Below are 23,415 nucleotides of genomic sequence, written 5' to 3' on the forward strand. Positions count from 1 at the left end.
CTGTAGGGGGCGGATAGTGCTAGCGCGCATCGGCAGCCTCAGTGGGGTCTTAACCCCCCGCCTGATAAGACGATTAGCCTGATCCATTTGTTTTTCAGTGAGGTGGTGATACGGGAGGTGGTAGGCGAAGCGACTAACCACTACAGCTTCAATCATTTGTATGGTGTCCTTTTCAGAGAGGCCGTCATTGCGGGACGCAATCCGGCGAACTAGTCCTGAGATTTGTGTTATTTGCTTATCGAGGAGGTTCAGTGTAAAACGCACATCTAGGTAACATTGGATGTGCAGACCCAGGATCCTGATTCTATGTACCTTAGGCACTTGTTGACCGTGTATGAACAGGTCTGTGACTGGGTCGCCCTTGTGGGGTTGAATAGTGAGCAATTCGTGTCATTATTTTTTTTCACGCTTTCGTCAAAGTGAAGCGCCCAGCTTGCAGGGGAGGAATGGTTGCTCCTGTAAAGATTCATGAAAGTGTAAGAGGTATGCAAAATAAGTTAGCATTGAGTAGCGTATGATTACCAGATGTGACAATTCTTCTGACTGGTGTTGGGTTGCTGAGCACTAGGTCGCGAGATCGAATCCCGGCCACGGCGGCCGCATTTCGATGGGGGTCAAATGCGAAAACACCCGTGCACTTAGATTTAGGTTTACGTTAAAGAACCCCATGTTGTCGAATTTTCCGGAGTCCTCCCCAACGGCGTGCCTCACAATCAGAAAGTGGTTTTGGCGCGTAATACCCCATAATTTAATTTAATTCTTCTGACTCTCGGGCTCTGTTCGAATGAAGCACATAGTCCTTATCGCCTGACGGGGGGCGCTCACGTCGTTCTGTTATTAACAGATTGCAGTGCTGCCTTCCTACTTCCTAGAAATGAAGAACTGCAAATGCTTCGCACTTGCCGCGCTTCTTCGGTGAATATATATATGTATATATATATATAGTTCGTCTGGGTAGCGTGGCGTTGAACCATCTTTCTTTAAGAAAAGGACTTTGATTTATTTTTGCACATCCTAAGGCCAGCCCGTGTTCACGCGCAGTTGCTGCCTCCGATAAGCAGGGAATTTCACCTAATTTCGACAGGGATGGCCTTATGCCTAGCACACGCAGCTTGCACTTCCAGTGCACTTTGTGCGCATGCGCTACTCTTGCTGAGCGCTCGTCGCTTTGCGGCGTTATCAGGCATTGACCAGCCGGCCAGTCGTCGCTAGTGCGGTACTGCGAATGTAAACTGTAATGTTCTACGCGGATGTGTAAGTTGGCTTTCCTGCAGTGCGTTTTCGGTGCTCACTGACGAATCAGTGAGACATAGAAAGTTTCCCTGTAAATGTAGACTGCAGGTACGACATGTCACGATCACAAAAATTTGTGTTCCCAAACCGGCGGCCCGTCGCCTATACTTACTGCGCGCTGCGAAAAGTGACGCTTGTGACATCACGTGCGAAAGGCAAGCAGTTTTTTCGCTATATCTGGGAGGTGTCGCTTTGCCCACGAAAACGGTTAGGAAGATGCTAGGAAAAAGTGCGCTACACTTAACAGGAATGTTTCGCATTAAAATTCAGGCTTGCCATGAAATTCGAGGTTAATTTTTCTGCATTGTCGTAAGTTCTGCGGGAACTATGGACGAGAGAATTTCTGGACGCATCGATCATAACCTAACGGTCTTTCTATATTATGCTCAAAAAGATCTGCACTGGGCGCACGGTTAACAAGTCATCAGCGCAGTATATATAGTTACGACGCGTCACACTGAAATGTCCGTCTACAGGCTATCTTTCCCGCCCAAATAAGAGCCACACTCGCGGCACCGATATTGCGTCTTAGCAATGTGCAGGCTTAAGATTTCGAACATTCTTTGGAAGCGTCAGACGCTATTGTGGCATGTGCGATAAATGTCGTCGCACGCGAGTCGAACGATGCATCGCATTACTCGCATATGTAAGTCCTCTTGACGAAGCACGTGATACGATGCATTTGCAAATCAGACGAACGGATGCAAACGCCGCTGAACAGGTTGCAGACCCATTACTGGTATCCTTGGCTTTCCCTGGTTACTGCAACACCCCTAGAAGTAAATGGAAGAAGGATCCCAATACACAGACAGGCTACAGTTACAGCAACACAGGAACCAATTTTTCTACACTTCTGAGAAACTTTGGTGCACGCATTAGCACATTTAGGCGAAAGCAATTCGCGCCTTCTGTCATCCTACACCGATGTTAACCATTTAGGCTAACATGAGAGAAAAGAATTACGGTTTGTTATCTTACTAAAATTTCTTGGTCTACAGAAGTCGGTTTGTATACTTCCAGACAAATACTGATGCGGATCCCGCTTCTTGCAAAAGAACATGCATTGTTTTGTCATGAAATGTGTGTTGATTCACGAGCTTCGTCTTCGGAAGAAAATGCAAGATTTCAAAATTACCATACGTACGTTCGCTCACACCGTGAAACAAGCTGGGTTTATTCCATAGTGTTGCCTACAATATACGACAGGGAACTCTGGCGCTGCAGTCGTTGAGCCATCATAGGAATGATGCGAAGCACCTGGATTTGTCTGATATTCGTGCTTTTGGATTCAGACGTTCTTGTGGATTGGTTGATTGCGCTTTGTATTCATTTATTGTCGTAAATTTCAGAGTAATCTATGCTTTTCTAAGTGGTGAGGACGCTGCGAACGCGCACAATTGCTACTCATTGCAGTGCTTCAGCGTGTCGACGTGGCCAAATAGAAACGCGACAAGGGTCTTAAGGCACTAGGTTGCCCGCTATAAATTCATGTTGATGTGTTCGTCCGTTACGAAGTCGTTTGAAGCCGGAAGGACGAAGTCGAGGCAAATCCATGCACTTTCCATAATTCCCATGCTGGCTGGACCGCTCCCATTGCAGCTTCCGTGGACGCTAGCGCTAGAGTTCCCTATAGTAGTTATTGTATACACCTATTGTTTATTCGTTACTTGTTATGTTGAGCTTACCAGGCATTTTGTGGGGATGTATTGGCGTTGTGTGTCTGAAACTGAATTCCTAGATAGATATGGACAACCAAGGACCACTCAAAAATAATGTGAATACTTGAGAAAACTTTGCTTTAAACTTACGGGCTGCAACCGAATATTCGAGTATGGAACAAGTGGTTCAGAGTATTCTGTCTCCATTTTTTAACATGAAAGCTATGTTTTTGATTCGAGAGGCCGTGTTAATAAGCATGGCTACTGCGAAGAGTGTGCTCCTAAAAGGTATGACAAATACAGAGTGTGGAATAAAGGTACACAAGGATAAGATGTCTCAAAAAGGCTGGCCAACGTTTCAAAAGGAGCGCCTACCTTCGTCAAAGGAGGTTTTCTCATTGTTTGCAATTCTTATTCACCTGACATTTCACCTGACCTGAAAATTCTTATTCAATTCTGACATCCCCAACAGGTTAGTTGGGTGATATCACTGATGGTCGTTGTCCGTGGTAGCTGGCTGTAAAAGGAGAGACTGAAAAATAAATGAGCGCTGTGGCTTGATTTCTAAGTTGACAGGACGAGAGTAGAACACTGGGAAGGCAGCATAAAAAACAAGGAAGAAAGCAGAAAAAGGATATTGGAGGGTGTTGGGGGAGCGAAAGGTTAGGGAACGTGCAGAGAACATAACAGAAGCCATATGTGTCGGGGATTGCATGCGTTTGTGGTGTTAGAAAAGCTGGTCAAGCGGTCAGTGCCCGAGTAACAAAAAAGAAATGAGTTGAACGAATGATTGAGTGGGATAGCAGCAGTGCGTCGGGTAAATTTGCAGATGTTAAGGTGGCGACACAGAGTCTGGGGGAAATGGATAGGGTAGAATGCGAGTATGAAATGAGATATAATGGGTACAGTGAGAGTAGATAAAAAGAAATAGAAACCTTGTCGACTTTCGTCTATAGAAAGTCTGAACACCTTGAATAACCAAAAGACCAAATCTATACAAAGGCAAAGTCGTCTATAAGAAGTCTATAGATTTTCTCTATGCAATCAAAATCATTTTTTCAAGGCCAACACTGTAGCAAGACCAGTAGGCGACGAAATACTCTTTATTTGGCGAGAGTGAACCGACAAAAGAAGTTATACTCGGGCATAAAGATGGTGCCGGACACATCCGTCGATCATCCTAGACGTGGTTAGTGTTTAATGAGCGTCGGCTACTCTCACTTGATTCATCTAAGGTTCCAGTGTCATCAATGGAGCTTGCACGCCTTTTAGAGTGCACATCTGCATCCGCGTCGCGCGTACAACTTGATCACAAAAGATTCGACTGCAACGTAGACAAAACAGACGACCACCGAAAAAGTTCGAGAATGTTCCGATACATGCAGGGTTGTCATGCGCTGAGCAGTAACTTAGCATTTCCTATCGGTTCAAACGTGTTCAAAGTAAAGAGATATACAAGTACGCGCGCCAATATGCATAACACCTTAACCTTACTTGTCATGCCATTGCTCGCTCGGATGCGTTTGTCATATCACACTAAGATTTTACAGTTGTATGTATAGAGCACGTCTTGTCAAACCATTCGACCTTCTTAGGGATAAAATCTGCAATTAAGAACTGACGCAGGTTTTACCACAATAAAACAAGAATAACTAAAATTTTGTTGAAGAACACATCGAATCGTGAAGCTTCAAACTATTTGAATTTTATAGTCTCACTACTCTCATCAGCTTAGTTTATGACATACTACAATGACCTTCGGTAAGAATATAAGAGGCAAAGAGAAAACTAAAATATTGAATGCATTGACAAAAAGGTCTATGGAAATAAATTTTTCTATCTCGACAATGTGGCTATACACTTTCGTAAAACCTCGCACAAGCGTAGTCCGTACAAGGGAACCGGGCTCAAAATCCTCAAATAATGACATATATTACTTTTCAGTTGACAGAAAAAGAGTACTTATTTTTTTAAGTGCTTCCAAATACGAGGATTTCTTATATTGACCCAACAGAATCTCAAAAGGATGGTTAATCCAAAACAATTGCCGAATGCACTTCTCTAACTATGATAAGTTGTCGAGGATCTTGTACGAACACTTCCACCTTGTACTTACGCAAAACAAATACTTGCAGCCCCTCAGGCTTTGTCTTGAAAAGAGTTTGCTAAAGCTACTTTCGCGAACATAGTTCTGCAGACAGATAGCGTGGTCCAGGACTTGCACTGCACTTCAACGTTGAAAAGCGACTTGTGGCGACGATGTCTCGTCTACTAACTTTAAGAAACGAGCATTTAAATCAGCGGTTTTAAATATGAGGCGAAACCGCTCTCTGCGTACGATGCGCTCAGTATGTTGCTTTATCCTGTCAAAGAACGTCAGTGTTGTCTCCCTGCATGGTTTCACTCACGTTGTTATAGAAATGCCGCGAGCGATTTATCTAACTTGCGCGCTAGTCAGAATATTGCGGACGCACACTCCTAGGCGTCACGAGGTGTGTATTCAGTTGAACCGCGTCTTCAAATCAATCTGCACATGAGTAGCACGTATTCTAGCACACGTGTCTGTGAAGGTTTTCTTTCTGTGCGAAACGAAATCATTCAGACAGTGTTTTATCCCCGTGCACCCTTTGGCGGTGACGACTGAGACGTGAGTTATCGATAAAGGATTCATCACATATTTCGCCAACGATAGCTCCTTCGGTACAACAAAATTTGAGACGACGCTTGAGACAGCGTTTCGCTTTGTATGTAGTACATGTATGGCAGACATGGGTCATCTCGTCCGTGCGAGTGTGCTGGTGTCTATTGAGATACGTCATCCGCGCGAATGATTTACCACATGTTTCGCAAGTGTAGGGTTTCTCGACAGTATGCGTGCGCTTATGACAATCTAGGTGATGAGAAAGCCGGAACAATTTATCACATATTTCGCATTTGTAGGGTTTCTCGTATATGCGTGCACATATGGACATTTAGATCATAATTGTGCCGGAAGGATTTCTCACATATTTCGCATCTGAAGGGTCTCTCGTTTGTATGCGTGCGCCTATGCACATCTAGGTGATCAGCCCGGCGAAACAGTATACCACAGCTTTCGCATTTGTGGTTTCGGCAGTACGGTTGCGGCGGTGTCCTACAAACTTCGACTGCTTCACAGATGATTGATCGCGTGTTTTACAAATGTGGGCTGTGTCGCCTGTGTGTTGGTTGTCATGCCCTTATTATATTAATATTACCAGAGACACCTGACAGCTCTTGATGTGCCCTTCCTTCGGTTCCAGTAGCATTCCTGTGAGTAGATGGACGAAGGAGCTAAAAATAGCCTACTGTTCTTAGGGGAAAAGAAAAACACATATGCCAATTGAGAGGTTGACAAAATAAATCGTGCGTTATTGCTCAGGCGACTAGCTGAACCTAAGTTCTAACTTGCTGCATATAATCTTGGCGCTCTATTTGGGCTCAGCTTTGGCGGAAATTGAACGCTGCTGCTTTTGATGGTCTTCGTTGCTAAACTTGAAAAGAACCGTATACGTCAGAGTTGCGAGCAATACGAAAAATGATGGCCCTAATACATTACGTATAGCCTATCTAAAGTAAATGCAGGTGAGGAGAAATGTTTGGCGCCGAGTTTTAATGTAGCAACATAGAATATTTATTTGTTTAAAATACATGTGCCCATTTACCACGCTCACGAGGGGTTTTCGGGCGGAAAGTTCTGAAATGTTTCTCGAAAGTGAGACACTCGACATTGAAAAAGGCCATTCTGCATCAGCTAAAATGCATCTACGTTTTTAGGACGCCATTTATATTAAGAAGAGTAAAAAAGTTCGGCAGCATGTTACACTTCTGTAACAGGTGAAGGCGAGAGCTTGCTGGTCACGTGGTCGTGCATTAAGTTGTGCGATGGGAGAGGTCAGACTTCTTTCAAAACGTAACGAGCCGCAAGGTTGACGTAAACGGATGACGCAGTAGGTCGACCCCCTCAACCACACATGCTTGAACCTAATGCAATTCCTAAAGGTCCTCTCGTTCTTTCTTTTTCCTTCCTTCGTCCTTTCTTTCGCTTCTTCATTCACTATCAGCTATTACATGATTGCTTGTTTACGGGGTATGAGCCATTCCTTAATTATGATATCTTTTGTCTGTAGGCTAGACCGGCTTTTCCCGCTAGGAACCGTTGCATAGAGCAACCCAAGGCTTTCGCCTTCATAATTGAAAATGGCGCAGAGGCACGCTATTGGCGTTGTTCCTGACAAGTATACAGGTGGGATGAGTTCCGGAAGGACATTTAAGGTCCTATCACAATCTGTACCTGTAGAACACAACGAACAAAATTCCAGACTCAATTTTTTTCTGCTGTCTTTCTGTCAGGTAATTCAACATTCGACTCGCATTTGAACATTAAACCATTCCCGCCGAAGGCATCGAACAGCCGACATGCAGATAATTTATTCCTTCATACGCAGCGAGCATAAATGCCTCATATCTTTCGGTGTTTTCACGCACAGTCAAAGAAATATGCTGCCGAGGAAGTTTGCTTCCTGCTTCTTCATCTCGTTATGAAAATATGCATTACAGCGTTTAGTGTAGTCGACGTTGATGTAATTGAAATAACCGGTGTTTCTCTCTTCAGTCAACGGTGGCCAGCATTTTTCTCGTTATGTTAATGAAGTTTGCAAGCGTTGAGTCAAGTCATTGTTGATACGACATTTTTTTGTACCGCTTAGGGGAGAGAGAAGAGCAGAAATAACCGCGCCCATTGTTTGCGTTCCATCTTGTCTGTTGCTTTTCTCAAATGCCTGCGATAAGCACTAGATGAACATTGTTATTGATTGTTCTGCTAATGTACTGCTTATGCTATTGTGTTAATTTGTAAATATATTCAAATTATGCCAGCTTGGCTGGTGTCGAGACCGGATTATGTAATAAACAAATAATTGCTACGTGAGTAAGAAAATAAATGAATAAATAAATAAATTAATTAATTATAGGGAAGGTGAATAACAGGCCACCAAAGAGGCAGTATTGTTTTCAGAGAACACGTGTAGGTCTAAGAACATATTTTGTGGCTGTCTTCCGCGCCGATTTAATGAAATTGTTTCATCTGATTGAAACATTTAAATTCCGGTAACTGTATCAATCATAACCTTTATTTGGTTTTTCATGTAAAAATTCTGAAATCGCTTAGTGAAAAAAGGACAGAAGCATAATATTTAAAATTTTAACATGGCTAAAAGTTGTATTTAACTCCACCGGTGTTGTATTGGGTGAATATCTTAAAGAAACCTGAGGAGACAATTTTTTGTAACAACCATTTGTAGATGCGAGAAATTGTTAAATCGTGTGCCATGATTTCCAAGGTGTCTACTCATGAAAGAGCCTATTTGAGAATGGTGTGCTATACACATATTTGGTGCAGTTTAGATGTGATAATATCTGCATTTGATAGAACTATTACATTGCTTTTATTTTCGCGTTAAGTATTTGTAATTCTTATGTTTGACTTTCGCCCTTTGTTCCATAGTATATGACATGAATCAACTACAGTAATTGAACATATTTTTTTAAATGCCGCAAACTTCCCCAATGTTCGTGCAGTGCATTGTCGAGTAAACTGATTTCTTCTTGCCCATGTACCTGGGTAGATTTATGTTTACTCCAGCGCCATATTGCGTGAACAGCGGCTGATATTTCACATTTGAATCGACAGAACTTCAATCCCTCGCAAAAGTTCGTCAGTGTAAGCATAATTGAACCCTAGGCAGAATTCCCCGTCGTCTCAGTGAGTTGCTCTATCGAAAGGAGTTCTTGGAAATCTTTGGCTCACCTAGTTTCGTTTGCCAATATGCAGAATGCTTATCCATGCCCATGTGGCTTGTGCTGGCCACTGAGTAATCGCTGCCACAGCCGCTGCTTCTGCTGTACACCGGAAGTGTGAAACCGGCGCTTCTGCTTCCAGTACTGTTTTTATGCCCTGAAAGCAGAGGCGCAAATTCCTCACTGTGCCACAAGTCACGAGGCTGGGCCATTCGGTGATATGAACGCGCAGGAAGCACGAATAAGCCCTGACAGGACTGTTGTCCTGATAAGTGATCCTGAAAGTTTAAGCAACAAAAGCCAGAAAACACAGCCGTGTGTTAGCGAAGAAGACGAACTAGTGTTTCGAATGTTATTAATGGTTGATTTCTCGATGTTTTCTGTCTTAACGGGAGCATGGTTCACCTTGAAATGCCCGATTTTTATTTACTTGCTTCTTTTCGCGCACTGATAATGGAATGGATCTGTAATAGGCCACACTGCGTGAGACGTCCATGCTGCATGACATACAATCAAATAGCACATGCATGCACAGACCAATCTCTAGATATTAGTTCGCTGCTATTACATATGTTCCTGACGGCGAGCCCGCAAGGTTCGGTCCTATTAAATTGTTCTCGTAATGGCTAGTCATTCTAAAAGATGTTCTCCCCTAATGCGGAAGCTTTTCGGAAGGTTATTTTCTCTCGGAAGGATTTTTCAAATCGCTCGGATAATGCTCGGTTTAAGAAAAAGCAGTTAACCCCGAGACGCGGTGAAACGTTCACCAAAGACGAAGCTCTTATGCGCCTGGACAAGAAAAGAGTCAGGCAGGAACTCCTCTGGGAGTTACCGAAGTATGCGTAAGCATTGCGCCACTTGCTCATATCCATGCAGCCCGGTGTCATTATCATTGTTATGGAACTTGATCCGGCGAGTAGAAACGACAGTTCTGCTGTGACAAGAACTGGTGCGGACGGTGCCGCCCGGAGCATATATTACGTAAGCAAAGTACTGCAGGTGTCGGTACCAGGTGTATCGATGACCTTCCGATCATTATAACAGTTATCGCTCTTCAGTGCCTTATCCATGAGCTTCGAACCGTTTTGAACGGTGACGAAACGTAGACGGCGGGAGGCACCGCCATGCAGACCGTTCTTTGAAAGCGATCTGCGATGCCGACAAAGAGTGCCGACTGCTGAGAGCTTCGCGTGCTGTGTTCTCGCCGCTTACTGACCGTTTAAGAGACACACGGGGCCATACCTTGAAAGTGGTCGTTGAAACGAGAGAAAGCACGAAAGGCAATTTGGGACGGACTGACGGTTTTTCTCGATGGGTAAGCATGGAAATGCTTCCGGATTAAAAAGGGTTTGCTTATGCGAATCGCTCTAAACAGAAGAATTTTTTTACGGCACACCTTTCATTTTCAGTTCGCCGGATCGAATATCAGCCACGGCGGCCGCATTTCGATGGGGGCAATATGCAAAAACACCCGTGTACATAGGATTAGGTGTACGTTAAAGAATCTCAGGAGGTCCAGATTTACGGAGCCGCTTCACGCGACTTTATGCACAAGATTAAGAAGTACTGCAGAGATACTCAACGGCAGTTAGAGAGAAAAACGCGTACGAAAACGTAATCTGTACTAAGTACTGGGGTTATCAAATCATATATAGTGTGTATTTATGTTTCTATTAGGAGGTTTATATAAAACGATGAAGTCATTTGTACTCGGGCAATAAAACGCTGAAATCTGTTCAACCTGTGCCGATAATGAAATTGGCCCAACGTCGCAGTTTGTACCAAACGTGAGCTGCAATGACGAAATCACTGAGGAAGGTGGGTAGACTCAAAGGGCCCAAAAACTTCAGCTTTCATGAGCCAAGAAGTCGGCAAACTGGCACGTGGCGGACGCACCCTACGTTTCAAAGATCTGGATGGGTTTTCAGCTATAAAAGTAGCCTTGCGATAACGGCTGATTTTCTAGTAAAACAAAAGGTCTAATGGCGAGAGCCCCAGGCTGCTGTGTTCCAGGCAGAGGCGCGATTGCAAAAATAATGCTGGACAAGAACCGACGTATCCTGCCTACCTACTCACATGCCTACCTACGTCAAAGGGCTCATGGTCGGCCACAACCAAATAATAAAAGGTTATAAGTCCGCTGTCCAACTGAAACAAAAACTTCACGTACTCGCCAGCCAATTAGCCTCGCTTCTTTCCGGGACGTGAAACGGCAATGCAAGTTAAGAACAACTCTTCGCACATAGGTATATGTGCCATTGTTGGTACAATGATTCCTGGTCGTTCTCTTAAATTTGGTCAGTGATCCTGATATCTACGCTCAGTCAAAGGTAATAGTTTAACATGTAGCAGCGAGTTTTTGTTCTTCGAGTAGCTTTACATATTTGTTAGCAGCGCAGGCTAATTAAGCTGTGAGAGCTATCTATGTTGTTTGGTTCTATTTTAGAGGTTATCTGCAGACGCTGTGCGTTTTCCTTGGTCCCGTTTGCACTCTATTCGCGGGTTGTAACGAACTGTGGAAGTAGGCCAGGAATCTTTGGCAATGTAGGATTACTAGAGGCAAGAAATTTTTAAATCAAAGGAATATCGAAAACACGCACTCAAGTCAAGTCCTCAACGACTCCTTATTTCTGCACTCGGGACGGGACACCTGCTTTTTCAGCAAAGATCGGTTGCTTTGAGACACGCGATATTTCAATGCCACGTGGACGAACCTTCTCCGACTCTGGCTTGAGTTCACACAGAAATTTCCAAGCCACGAAGGTAGGCAATAGTGCAGTGGAACGCAACTTCGGATTTAAACCGGAGAATTATAGCGACTCCCAGTTATGATTCTTGTCAAAAAATATTCCTTTTTCATCGTTGTACGACGCTATGAAGCTTGCCAGTAGAAACTGCATGCCAGCGTTAAAATTAATGACGCCTTGTCACACATTGCGTAATACAGATGACGAACTGAAGCATAAAGAAAACGTAGATTCCAGCCGAATATTACCTGTGCCACTTGATGTGACAAAGATTACCGCGATAATTTCAGACTTTGTTAATAATTCAGACATCTGCTCAAAATATTAGCGATGGTTTCATTCAGAGGAATTCATACACTCTGAGTAAAAATTTAAGCAGCGCAAGGAAGACGACGACCACAATAAGAAACACACACAACAAGACAGCGTTCGCCATGTGTGTGTTTTCGATTGTTGCCCTCACCTTCTTCGCGCTCCTTCAAGGTTCTCAAGATGAACCAACTCGTCCGAAGCAAGTTGTTCGGTTACATTGTTCCACTCAATTGGTCACACGTGCTAAAATGTGCTTTGATAATTTTCAAGTTTTCAATTTATTTCTACAGGCACATTTTCTTTCTCTTCCGGTGAAATAAAATGTTCGTGGCGTATGCCTTTCTGCGCCTCTTCTTGGACCATATTTAGTACTCGTAACGTACAGGAAGAAACTGAGATACCAAAGTGCTCGCAAAATATAGTAACATTTATTCACTTGAATCACGCCAAATGAGCAATGTGACGAGTTCTTGGTTTAGTTGGGGATCTCTGACTCAGCAACAGCGGCACCAAACAGATGAGGAGAAATGGCATGCATGACGTGAAAAGTACATCTCCTTTCACACGTCATCTGGATGCGTGTATGTCCTGTGTTCAATTCAATAATTTCGGCTACTCACCAGCATAACTCAAGTGGAGTCTAAGATAAGGACAAGCGCAGTCTCCCTGAATTCATGAATTAATACACTCCAACAGCCCCCAAAAAGCAGCACTACTAATGTCACAAATTATTAAGAGCCCTAATGCTGAATATGTTCAATTTTCGACACGAAACCTTGTACAGCACAGTCGTACTACTTGCTTCACAGTTCTGACCAACGCTTCTCGCATAGTCAGAAAGTGTCTTCTAGAGGATGTGCCATCCTGCCTTTTTTACCTCGCCCTCCTACTTGAATGCAAATAAGTTCTTACACAGTTTAAATGAGCGTCAGAAATTTCTCATGGATGATCTTCCAACCATCATCGCGACTTGTACAGAAGCGTACATTCGTGAGTAGCTGTATTGACGCAATAATTAAGGTGTCTGTTAAGCTGTCTATCAGTTAAGCTGAAGCAGTACCGCCCGGCCTTCGGCTGGGTGGCACGCCGTGTCCAATTGGCCAACACTAGTGCTTTCAGGAATTCTACAACAGGCGACATATTCACGTGAACACTAAGACCCGAGGTGGTTAACATTGGTAGTATAAATATTGTCGCTGAAGCACACGTTTCAACATTGGGATGTAACTCACGAGAACAAGTCCCTTTGTGGAAACGTTTCCCTCCAGAATTCGTGAGGCACACAGGCATGTTGCTCGTAGGCAATATACTGCGAGCTATGAAATCAAAATGAGAAACGTCTTGTGCAAAAATAGACGTAGTCTACGCCGAAAGGCGACGCTATTGCACCTGAGCTATGATATTAGAACAACTATAGAGAATGTATATTCCAATAATGACTCCCGTATTGACTACACGGTTGAAGTATATATCTGGATGGATTTCTAAGGGATCTATTCTCAATAGACTACAATTCAAAGCGTTTTGTAACACAAATTATTTGCATTTGGCTGCAGCGTAGAGAATCGTTGCATTGTCTTTATTGCTCAATTAAGGTTGTAGTTTTGACAGTTGAGTTTCTGAATGTTTCCTTAAAGGTACATGACTTAATTGGAAAACCCTTTGGCCACCTCGACAAGCTCAGTCGTTGCCCGAAGCAGCAATTGTACGTGTCCGCTGCGCTTTCCGCACTTCCAAGTGCTTATATTCCTCTGGCAATGGAGGCAGACAATGGAGGCAAAGTGTAATAAACGCATCAACAACAACGTCTGAATGATGAGACAAGTCTATGAACTTCAATCATTCCCATAGTGGCTCAACGATTGCAGTGCCCTACTACTCTCAAGTATATTGTGGGAAACCCTATTCTCTTTGCTCTGTCCTGGTCGAGTCGCTCAGCTGCAATTTTGAGTAAGCGCCAGCTGTGCCTGCCGAATGCTCAAAATTGCAGAAGCAGCTCCTGTTTCAAACATCAGAGCTACCCCTCCTCTTGAACAGTTGTAGTTTGCAGGCAGAGTTGCACCACAGTAAGAATACCCTGCAGTGTACGAGTTGTTTTGCAATTAAACTTTTCTTAATATGGGCTTACCTGGCGCCATATTTTAAAATGGCTGATGCTTCCACCATGCCATCGTGGCTTGTGCTGGGCTGTGCGTGACTGATGCTCCTGCTGGACCCCAGGTGCAGGTAAGTAGTGCCACAACTATACGAGACATCTGTATGGCGCTGACAACACATAAAAGGCGTTTATTCGTGGCAGTGCAAGGCCAATCCATATTGAATGAAATTTCTTTTTTGTGGTCTTGGCAAGAAGCTTTTACTGGTAAAGGAACCGTATTTCAGTGTTTGCGTATGCGGTGCTTTTTTTCTTTCTTAAACTCGGTCTTGAAGGCATACAAGAAGTTCGTAGCAATGAGGGAGCTGAGCGCTATCAAGATTGTTCAAAGTTGGCTTCTTGGAAGATTATTACGCTCCATATCATAACACGGACTGAACGCGATAGCTTTTGAAGCGAAAATGAACATGACGATATCATGAGCGCGCAACTCTTGCTCCAAGATATTTTATGCATCATCCGGATTAGGCGCATTAGATGCTTCACGAAGTTCTTGTTTTTGTTCATCTATTACGAGCAGCAGATACAGCCCGTGTAGACGAGGACAAAGAAAAAGTGAGGGGACATGTTTCCCTTCAGACGAGGTGCTATAATTTTTTCTTCAAAACATGCCAAGAAATTTTGACCTGTTCTGGTACATTCAGCATCCATTATGAAAGTGATGCGCGTGATATTATTATGGCACGACTATCCATGGAAGCGCGGAAAAACCGGTCGGGAAATGGGGCGAGGATTCGGCCCTGCCAACGCAACATTTTTGGTATATAAGTGTCATCGAGTACCTCGACTCGTCGGGCCTCTCGGCGAGAATATAGGACATTTCTATAAAGACGGATGGCTGTTCTCGGGCTTCCTGATCGGCCACTACTTCGCTTACATCTCTACGATCCTCTACCTTTCTCCCTCCGACCCTCTCTCTCTTTTAACCCCATCCCCCCCACCCTGCTGTCGGTGAGCCGTGCTGCCGCATGGGTTGCAGAAAATAGCGCCAGCCTTTTCTCCTTCCCCGCAAGAACCACTTCTTTTTGGTATATGGGATATAGACAGAGGATCTGCAAATGCGCGAGGTCTGCACGAAGCTTGTGCCGAAAGTGTTAATGAAATATCAGAAAGAACTTCGAGTTTTGAGCTGTCAAGAATTGTTGAATTGGATTCGAAATGAGCCGTAAATTCTTAACTCTGTCGTAGCCAGAAACGAATAATGAATGGTGGAGTACGACCCAGAATCGAATAGGAAGAGGAGCGAGTGGCACACAAAATCATCCCCCCGCCCCAAGAAAGCGCGTATGAGCAAGTCTCCCATCAAAACCATGCTCATTATCTTCTTTGACGCCCGAGGAATTCTCAATTTCGAGTTTGTAGTGCAGGGAAAAACTCAACTTAGCATTTCACCTGGAGGTGCTGAAGAGATTGAAACACCGCGTCGTGCACGTGAGGGCTGACATCAAAGACACGGGCAAGCTCCTCCATGACAATGCCCCCAGTCACACGTCCTTCCTCGTTAACAACTTCTTGGCCTGGAGCAACACCCTCGTTGTCCCCCGTCCCCTTACACTCCCGACTTGGCCTGGGGCGACTTTTCTTTTTTGTTTCCCCGACTGAAGTGGGTGCTGAAAGAAAAACATTCGGAGACCGTGGAAAACATAAAAAAGCATGCTGAAACGTTACTGAGAGACATTGCCGTGGAGTATTTTCAGGGTGCCTTCCAGGCTTGGCAAATACGTCTCCGCAAGTGTATTGATGCGGGGGGAAATATTTTGAAGAATTTTAACCATTCGTTTAGGTGGGGTCAGTACATATTTTCCCCAGAAAATGCGCATTACGTTCATGATGAACTCTGTACATGAGTCATTGAACTACGTATTTATATTTCACAAATGGTTATCCGAATCCCATTTGAGGACTTCTGTAGGTGGAAGTTCTTAAGGAAACACAGGTGGCGAACACTGCATGTTTAGCGGCCCATCACGGAAACAAAATAATGTTGATTCTCCTGGAAACTAGAGCAGATGTAAGTGTGAAATGGCTACCAGAAAGGAAGCATGGTTGAAGTAATTATGACGCTTACTCAAAACCATATTAAATCTCAGACCAATCCACGGCTCGCCGGACGCTTGGCCTGGTCACGCAGCGTCGTCCCAGCTCTCGAAGGGGACGGCGCAAGATCAGCGCCGCGTAACTAACGCATCACTGGCCTTGAAAATAGCACGGACAACCCTATCTCAGCACCAAAAAACTCAATCAAGAGTATGGTGCACTGTAGTTGCCTTTTGAGCGCCGCTATTATAAATGGCAAATTAAACTTCAGCGCGCAAGAAATTACAGCTTGACTGATGTTGCGAGCATGTCATAGTAAGAAGTACGAGTAAGAATAAGCACCCTAGCTAGCCACCACATCCCAGCCTAGGTGACTACCTCGACTCCTTGGACTCGGACGCATTTTCGGCCTACCAAACACTCCACAGTTGATCGGCGAGGTGGTAGCTTAGAAGGGCCCCCTCCAATCGCGCCCCCGGTTCGAGACTGGCATGTATACCCCGTTCATTGGGGAACCTTGCTGCTCGCTACCGGTTCAATCGGAAGCAATGACTTTTTGCAACTTCTTTGAGCAGTAACCAGCCTATGTAATGTGGTCCTGTACAAGGAGTTGGAAGCTGAAAACTGCATTGCCTTACGTTATGACTGGTTGCCGAATTATCTCGTTTTGCTCTCGCCACAATGCCCGCCCATTTGTTGTAGTTTTTCTTCTCCCCCCATTCACGTCCCATTCTCCTCTTGAATTCCTGGATAACGGGTCTGTAGTCAGGCTCAGATTCTCTTGAAGGTTGCCGACAACGTGGGCTACATGTATTTCATGCTCTAAATGGCTGTCATCCCCTAGATCTCTGTGTAGGCCATCGATAAACTATCAGTCATTAGAACGCCGGCAGAGCCAACGCCCTGCCGGAATCGGTTTTATGCGAACCTGTGTGCGGGGAGCCTATCAAGTTTATGAAACGACCATGAGAGCACCATAACGTAAGCGGCTGTTTGATGACCTACATGACAGGCATATCATGACATTCAAGTCATGACCGGTCATTTATGTTCGTCATACACTCCTATTCCGTGGGCCAATCCCGAAGGTTGCAAAGATCCACGCGTAAAAGGACAAAACCTAATTATCAGGCTAGCATTCTTGTTTCGCTCTTTAATAGTTCAGCCTTAGCACATATGACAATAAAAGCATGCGTTGAAGGTGTTATTTTTTCGTGGTATTTGTTTGTGGGCTGTGATTCTCAAAGTTCCTGGGAACAACTTTGTAAAGAAGCTAAAACAAGGTTTGAGTATCTTTAGCGATAGGACGGGATGGCAATATAACCTGCATATACCAGATGTAATATAGCAAGGCGTCACACACACCTCGATCTATATGTTGAAATACGTGTTTTTGCCGCGAATTAAAACACGAGCAAAAGTAAGACGCATAGACAACATGGGCGGCATGTGTTCGTGTCTCTGTGTATCTGTGTGTCTAACTTTTGTGTGTGCTCTAACTTGCGGCAAAAAACGTGTCTTTTAGCAAGAACCACTTAAGCCAACAAGCAGTTCTGTTATATTACAAAGGTACCTATGTGTATAGGGAATTTAGGCTCACCGACAACTCCACCGACTCCGACAGCGCATTTTCTGCGACACTTGGGGGCTAAGGCTATCGCCATAATATTTGAGACTACATTGTAGCCCTGCTGCGAAGTACTAGGTAAGGACTAGCGAAGCGCAGTTCAATTCACCATGCAATTAAACGCTTCGATCAGCAATGAGCAGCCCCAAGAAAAAAAAGACGTTGCTTCTAATGGCAAAGCTGTGGGAGCCTTGCTGCTGCTTTTTAGCGACGTCGACACGATAACAAATTGGGAATGCCTTCTACGCAGCTGTGACTAACAGAATACCTTTATGAGATTGACGAGGCAAGCTAGTATATAACTCATACGAAGCAAATGTATAAAGGGTTATAGTGATTTTTCAAAAAATTGTGCATAAGTAAATAAGATTTCAGATGGTACTGTTTCGACCGGGCATGACAACGATTTCTTCCCGCCTGTCACAGTGCTTTGACCAAAAACCTAATCATATTGCTCAAACGTGTTGCCCCAATACTACTGTGTAGTAGTGTACTACTACTACTGTTACTGTGTACTATTGTTGATATTGTAGTAATGTGGAGTTTTCCTCTTCATAAGAGCACAATAAGAAAAAGAATATTGCGGATAGTAGCTAAGCGCAAAGTACATTGGAAGATCTGAAACCAGCAATTATTTTTTCTTTGCGCGTTTGTCTTCTCCGCTGGTAGATCGCTGTCCGATCACTTCAACGAATTTTCTTTGTGTGCAGCAGGAGGAAAAAACAAAGATACTACCATTTCATTGCCAGGACCTTTATGCCATCCAGACACAGAAGAAGGACACCAGATATTTGACACTATCAGTTTGTAAACTGATATTGTTTTGCTAATTTCAGTGTAGCGTGGTGTCTGCGAACGGAGTATTTCCTTATTATCAGTCCAGTGTTAGCAGTGAGAAGCACTTCGGTCTACCATCCCCATGAGGGCATACTAGCCATTGTAGCGCTTTACTCTAGGAGAAGTGCTAAAAACTTGGTGTGCTTTGTCCTTTCAGGAGGTCGTCCATTCATTCTGTTATGGTCACCATCAACGTTCTGTCCGTCAGGCCTCCTCCTCATTTTAGCTTCACCATCGCGAGAGTGGACACAGAAAGGAAGCTTTCTTCACAATCAGCCCCAGCGGGATTCCACCACTCGTAACTGCTGCAATTAGCATTTAGTCGCTGGGCATGCTAACTACATCCTTAGTTTCACAATGGCTAGAGCACGCAGAAAAAAGTAGAGCTTTGGTCGCTATTACTACCAGGAACCCATGTCAATGCCGATAGAAGTACATGCAGGGGTTGGGCATGCTAACTTCTGCGCTACCACCTGCCGCCGCTGCCTCAGATTTTCTATGCATAGCTGCTTCTTGTTTTCATCGCAGACGCATGCAGGACAAACGCGGATAGGTAATTGGATTGGATTGGGAAAACGTTGATTAAGCCTGCAGTAAAGCGCGAAGGCGCGCTTCGGACGTGGCCTACATGGTCATCGTGGCGGGAGCTCTCCGAGGATCCCCGCTCGCCGTTGCCGGCTCGCCAGGCGCCTGCCTAGCCAGCGCCTCGATAACCTGCTGGACGGCCTGGAGTTGTTTTTCTTGGTCGTCGCTCCGCGTTGCTTCCTCAAGCTGCGGCAGTATACGTCCTGAGTTAGTTTCGCTTGGATGTTTGAAGCAATCCCATAGCATTTGCTCGAATGTGGCCGTCTCCCTGCAGCACGCTCTGCACTTGTCATGGGGGTGCGATTCTGGGTACATCCTGTGCAATAGCGCAGGGCTTGGAAGCGTTCTCGTTTGTAGTTGCCTGAATAGCATGGCCTGCGACTTGCTCAGCTCTTTGCAGGGCGGCGGGAGAAGTTTGCGGGCCAGTCGAAAGCCTTGGTCAGTTCGTTATAGTTGGTCATCCGCTCTTTGGTGCTGAACCACAGCGGGCAGCCGTTGCCTTGGGCGCGGTCGGTTAGTCCTTGCGCTCGGGCGTGTGCTGTTTCCTTGTAATTGGCATGCTCCTCCGACGCTTGTCCTGCATGCGCCAGGAACCACTTGATTCGAGTCCTTTTCTCGCGGTCTGCCTGTCGGAGCAGGACGCGTGCCACCGTGGGGGCAATTCTTCCTTTGGCGTAGTTCCACACCGCCTGTCCGGAGTCGCTGAGGATTAGGTGGCATTCTCGGTCTACGATGGACAGGGCGATGGCTATTTCTTCTGCTTCCTCCACTTGCTTGCTCGATGTGCTGGCGGTCGCCCGCACGTTGCCTCCGGAGTCGACCAACGCGATCGCGAAGCCGTTGCGGCGGCATATTCGGCTGCATCCACGTATCTGGCGCAGGTGTCTTCCGCGTGCAGGTCCGTCAGTGTCTTCGCTCTAGCCCGTCTTCTGCCTTCGTTGAAATAAGGGTGCATGTTCCTCGGCAAGGGGTCAATCCGCACGTTCCGTCGTACGTGGTCGGGGACGGGGCATTTTGGTCCGTACTGCTCAATATAAACGATGCCTAGACTGCACAGCATCTTCCTGCCAGCCTTTGTTGATGACAGTCTTTCCAACTGAGTGGCTCTTCGCGCTTCGGCGATCTCGTCGAGCGAGTTGTGTATGCCCATCTGGAGGAGACGTTTCGTGTTGGTAGTTTCGGGTAGACCGAGTGGTCTCTTGTAAGCCCTCCAGATTAGTATGTCTAGCTTGCTCTTTTCGCTTTTCACCCACTTGTGGAAGGCTACCACGTACCCTCTGTGGCAGAGTACGAAGGAGTGTATAAGTCTGATCAAGTTTCCCTCCTTCATGACTCCCTTCTTGGTGGTAACGTGCTTGAGCAGTCTGGTGGCGTTGGCCGCCTTACCCATGATGCGGGTGATGCTGTTTTCGTTCCTGCCGAGCGCTTCGATCGTGATGCCCAGTACTCAGATCTTGTTGACCGTCGGTATTGTGTTACCATCCCTGGTGTGGATCTTGATCTTTTCGTGTTTTCTTTGCTTCTTGATTAGGTGCGTTTTGATCGGTTGGTAAAGCAGGAGCTCCGACTTAGTTGGGGAGCAACGCAGTCCCGTACCTTCCAGGCTTTCTTAGATCGTGTCGACGGCCGTCTGTAGTGTGGATTTTATGCGGGCATCGCACACCCCTTCCACCCACAGCGTAATGTCGGCCGCGTATATCGTGTGCTTCAGTCCTTCAAGCTGGCATAGTCTTTTGGCAACTTGAATCATAACAAGGTTAAATAGCATGGGTGAGATGACAGAGCCTTGGGGAGTGCTCTGGCTCCCTAATGTCTCCTCGTCCGTCTTCAGGCCGCCAGCTCTGAGCTCCGCTGTTCAGCCGGTGAGGAAGTCTTTGAAATATTTGTACGACCTCTCGCCTAGGCTTAGATGGGACACCTTCGCGATGATGGCAGAGTGCGTCACTTTGTCGAAGGCTCTTTCTAGGTCGAGCCTGAGGACGGCTTTGGTGTCCCTGGCTTCGCCGTCGATGACCTGATGTTCGATAAGTAAAAAATATCGGTGCCCTCCCATTCTGTGAAGAAAGCTGATTAGCAAAGCTGTGTATGTGGGCTCCTTTATGGCGAACTGCACCTCCGCCGTATGTCGGCCCCGCACTGCACTGTCTCCAGAATCGCCCCACTTATGGGGAGTGCTTAATGTCTGCCTCACCTCCGCCCCAGGTCGGCCTGGCATGGCGTTACATTCCGGATCAGCCAACCTATGGGGAGAGCTGAACGCTTGCTTCACCTCCGCTGCGGGTCAGGCCGGTATTACGCTATCTTCGGCATTTTGCTCCACACGCGGACGCGATAGTGGTGAAAGTAGCCCTTAAGATGAACCTTTAGCTCTAGTGGTCCTATCTAAATACATGTAAAAGGAGAAGTCGTTTTTTTCCACAACCACTGCACCGAAGTTTACAAGGTTTGTTGCACTTTAAAGAAAAACTTAAAATCTAGTGACTGTTGGTTTAGCATTTTTGATTTAGGTCATCATTTGTTTATTCAAAATTGGCAAAAATCGCAAATTTTCAGAAAACGAAGCCATCAAGTTCACAACTCTGTCTTTCGGCAATGAAAACTATCACAATTCTGTACATTGCATCTAACAGCACATCAAAGCGGTCAAAATTGATATATTATGCATGAATCTAAAGAAATTAGTAATGTGGAAATACTGCTTTTCCACAACCCTTGTTCACGACATAACAACTTGACGTAAGATATCAATCGACATATTGGATTTGTCCGCTTTGAGTTGTCTAGAGGATGCTGTTTACAGAACCGCGATATCAGTTCTTGATGCAGAGTTATTAATTTGTAAACTTCCTGCTTCTGTAGTTTTCGCACTTTCGAATTTTTGAAAATTTTTTACCAGAATTCAAGCCTTAAATAGAAATTACGCTTCCAATAGTCACTAGAATTTACCTTCCTCTCCCGAATCCAGCAAATTTCATTATAGTCGGCCCAGGGGTCTTCAGAAAAAAGTTTCGGCGTTTTACATCTATTTGGACAGGCCGCGTCGGAGTTGGGCCCGAGTTAAAGATTACTCTTAACGACTTCGTTGTAAAAACGAGGAATAAAAGAAAAAAAGTCTCAGCCGTCAATATCGTCGCTTCAGATTTCGTCATGATGGCACCGCCACCATCGGCACGACTCCGTGAGCAGCTACCAAGCTGTTCACTTTCGTTATCTTCCTTCCCTCGGCTGCAGCGCATCGTCTTGATGCCAGCGACGCGCAAAATCTGCACCATCATTCCGTCATGCATCGCTTCTGCGACCAAGCAAGCTTTCGGCGGCACACGTTCACTGCCGTATGGACACTAAAACTTTCAAATACTTGCCTTCGAGATGGAACGCGACTATGTGGCCATGGGGAACATGTTCACGGGGCCATACTATTGAAGACAGCATCACAAAAGACTAGATGTGGTCAGGTTGACTTTACAGGTTTGGAAGGAATGACTGATGGGCTAGTTGCTTCGTATAACATAAAGAACAGCACTTAAAGTTAGCGCAGTTTGTGAGTGTTTCCTCCTTTGTGTCTCGTCATGAAGTGCTGTTCTTTCTGTGACGTTACAGATGTTCTTTTTCTGCGTCAGTTACGTCTTTCAAGAGTGTCTACATGAAAAATTTTTGTTCGCATGGCTCTTACAGAAGCATGTCTAGTCGAAATGTTTTCGCTTGGCTGCATAATCTCGAGGACGGGCTCCAAACTGCTCATTTTCTCTAGCCACGTAAGAACCATTACTGAAAACTTAATTAACGTGGCTTTGTTAATTACGCAAATAACTTCTCAACTTACTCCGCATCTAGAGGTTACCAATCTGAACACTCGAATGATAAAACGATGTTAACATTGTTTGTATCGGTTCAATAGTTTTGCTTCGTGCAGTTAAAAGCAGCCGGCATATTGATGGTGCTGTTGAGTTCTCATAAAGTAAGTGTGAAAGCTTGGACAGGTTTAAGTTGGCACAAATCAACTTCATGAGCTTAAGCACATGACCCAACCTTGCACGTCTGTCTTCGCAACCGATTCTCATACATTATACAAGAAGCACCTCGGCGCTATACGGTACATCCCTCAAGGTGTGCGAGAACATTGTGCGCACTCCCGATTAGGTTTCTGAGCGTTGGTACATCTTCCTGGAGGAAAGCATTGGGTACATTATCAGTACTTTGTAACATATGCATCAGCACGGATATGTACGTTAGAACGAAAAGTACTGAAATAATAAGGTAAGGGTTTCGCTGGATGTATTTTAGCTGTCTAATAATAAGATCTAAAGAAAAAATACTGTGATTTTGTGACAGTTAATACTTACATGA

This window comes from Dermacentor variabilis, chromosome 6, assembly GCF_050947875.1.
Source record: "Dermacentor variabilis isolate Ectoservices chromosome 6, ASM5094787v1, whole genome shotgun sequence".
Lineage (NCBI taxonomy): Eukaryota > Metazoa > Arthropoda > Arachnida > Ixodida > Ixodidae > Dermacentor > Dermacentor variabilis.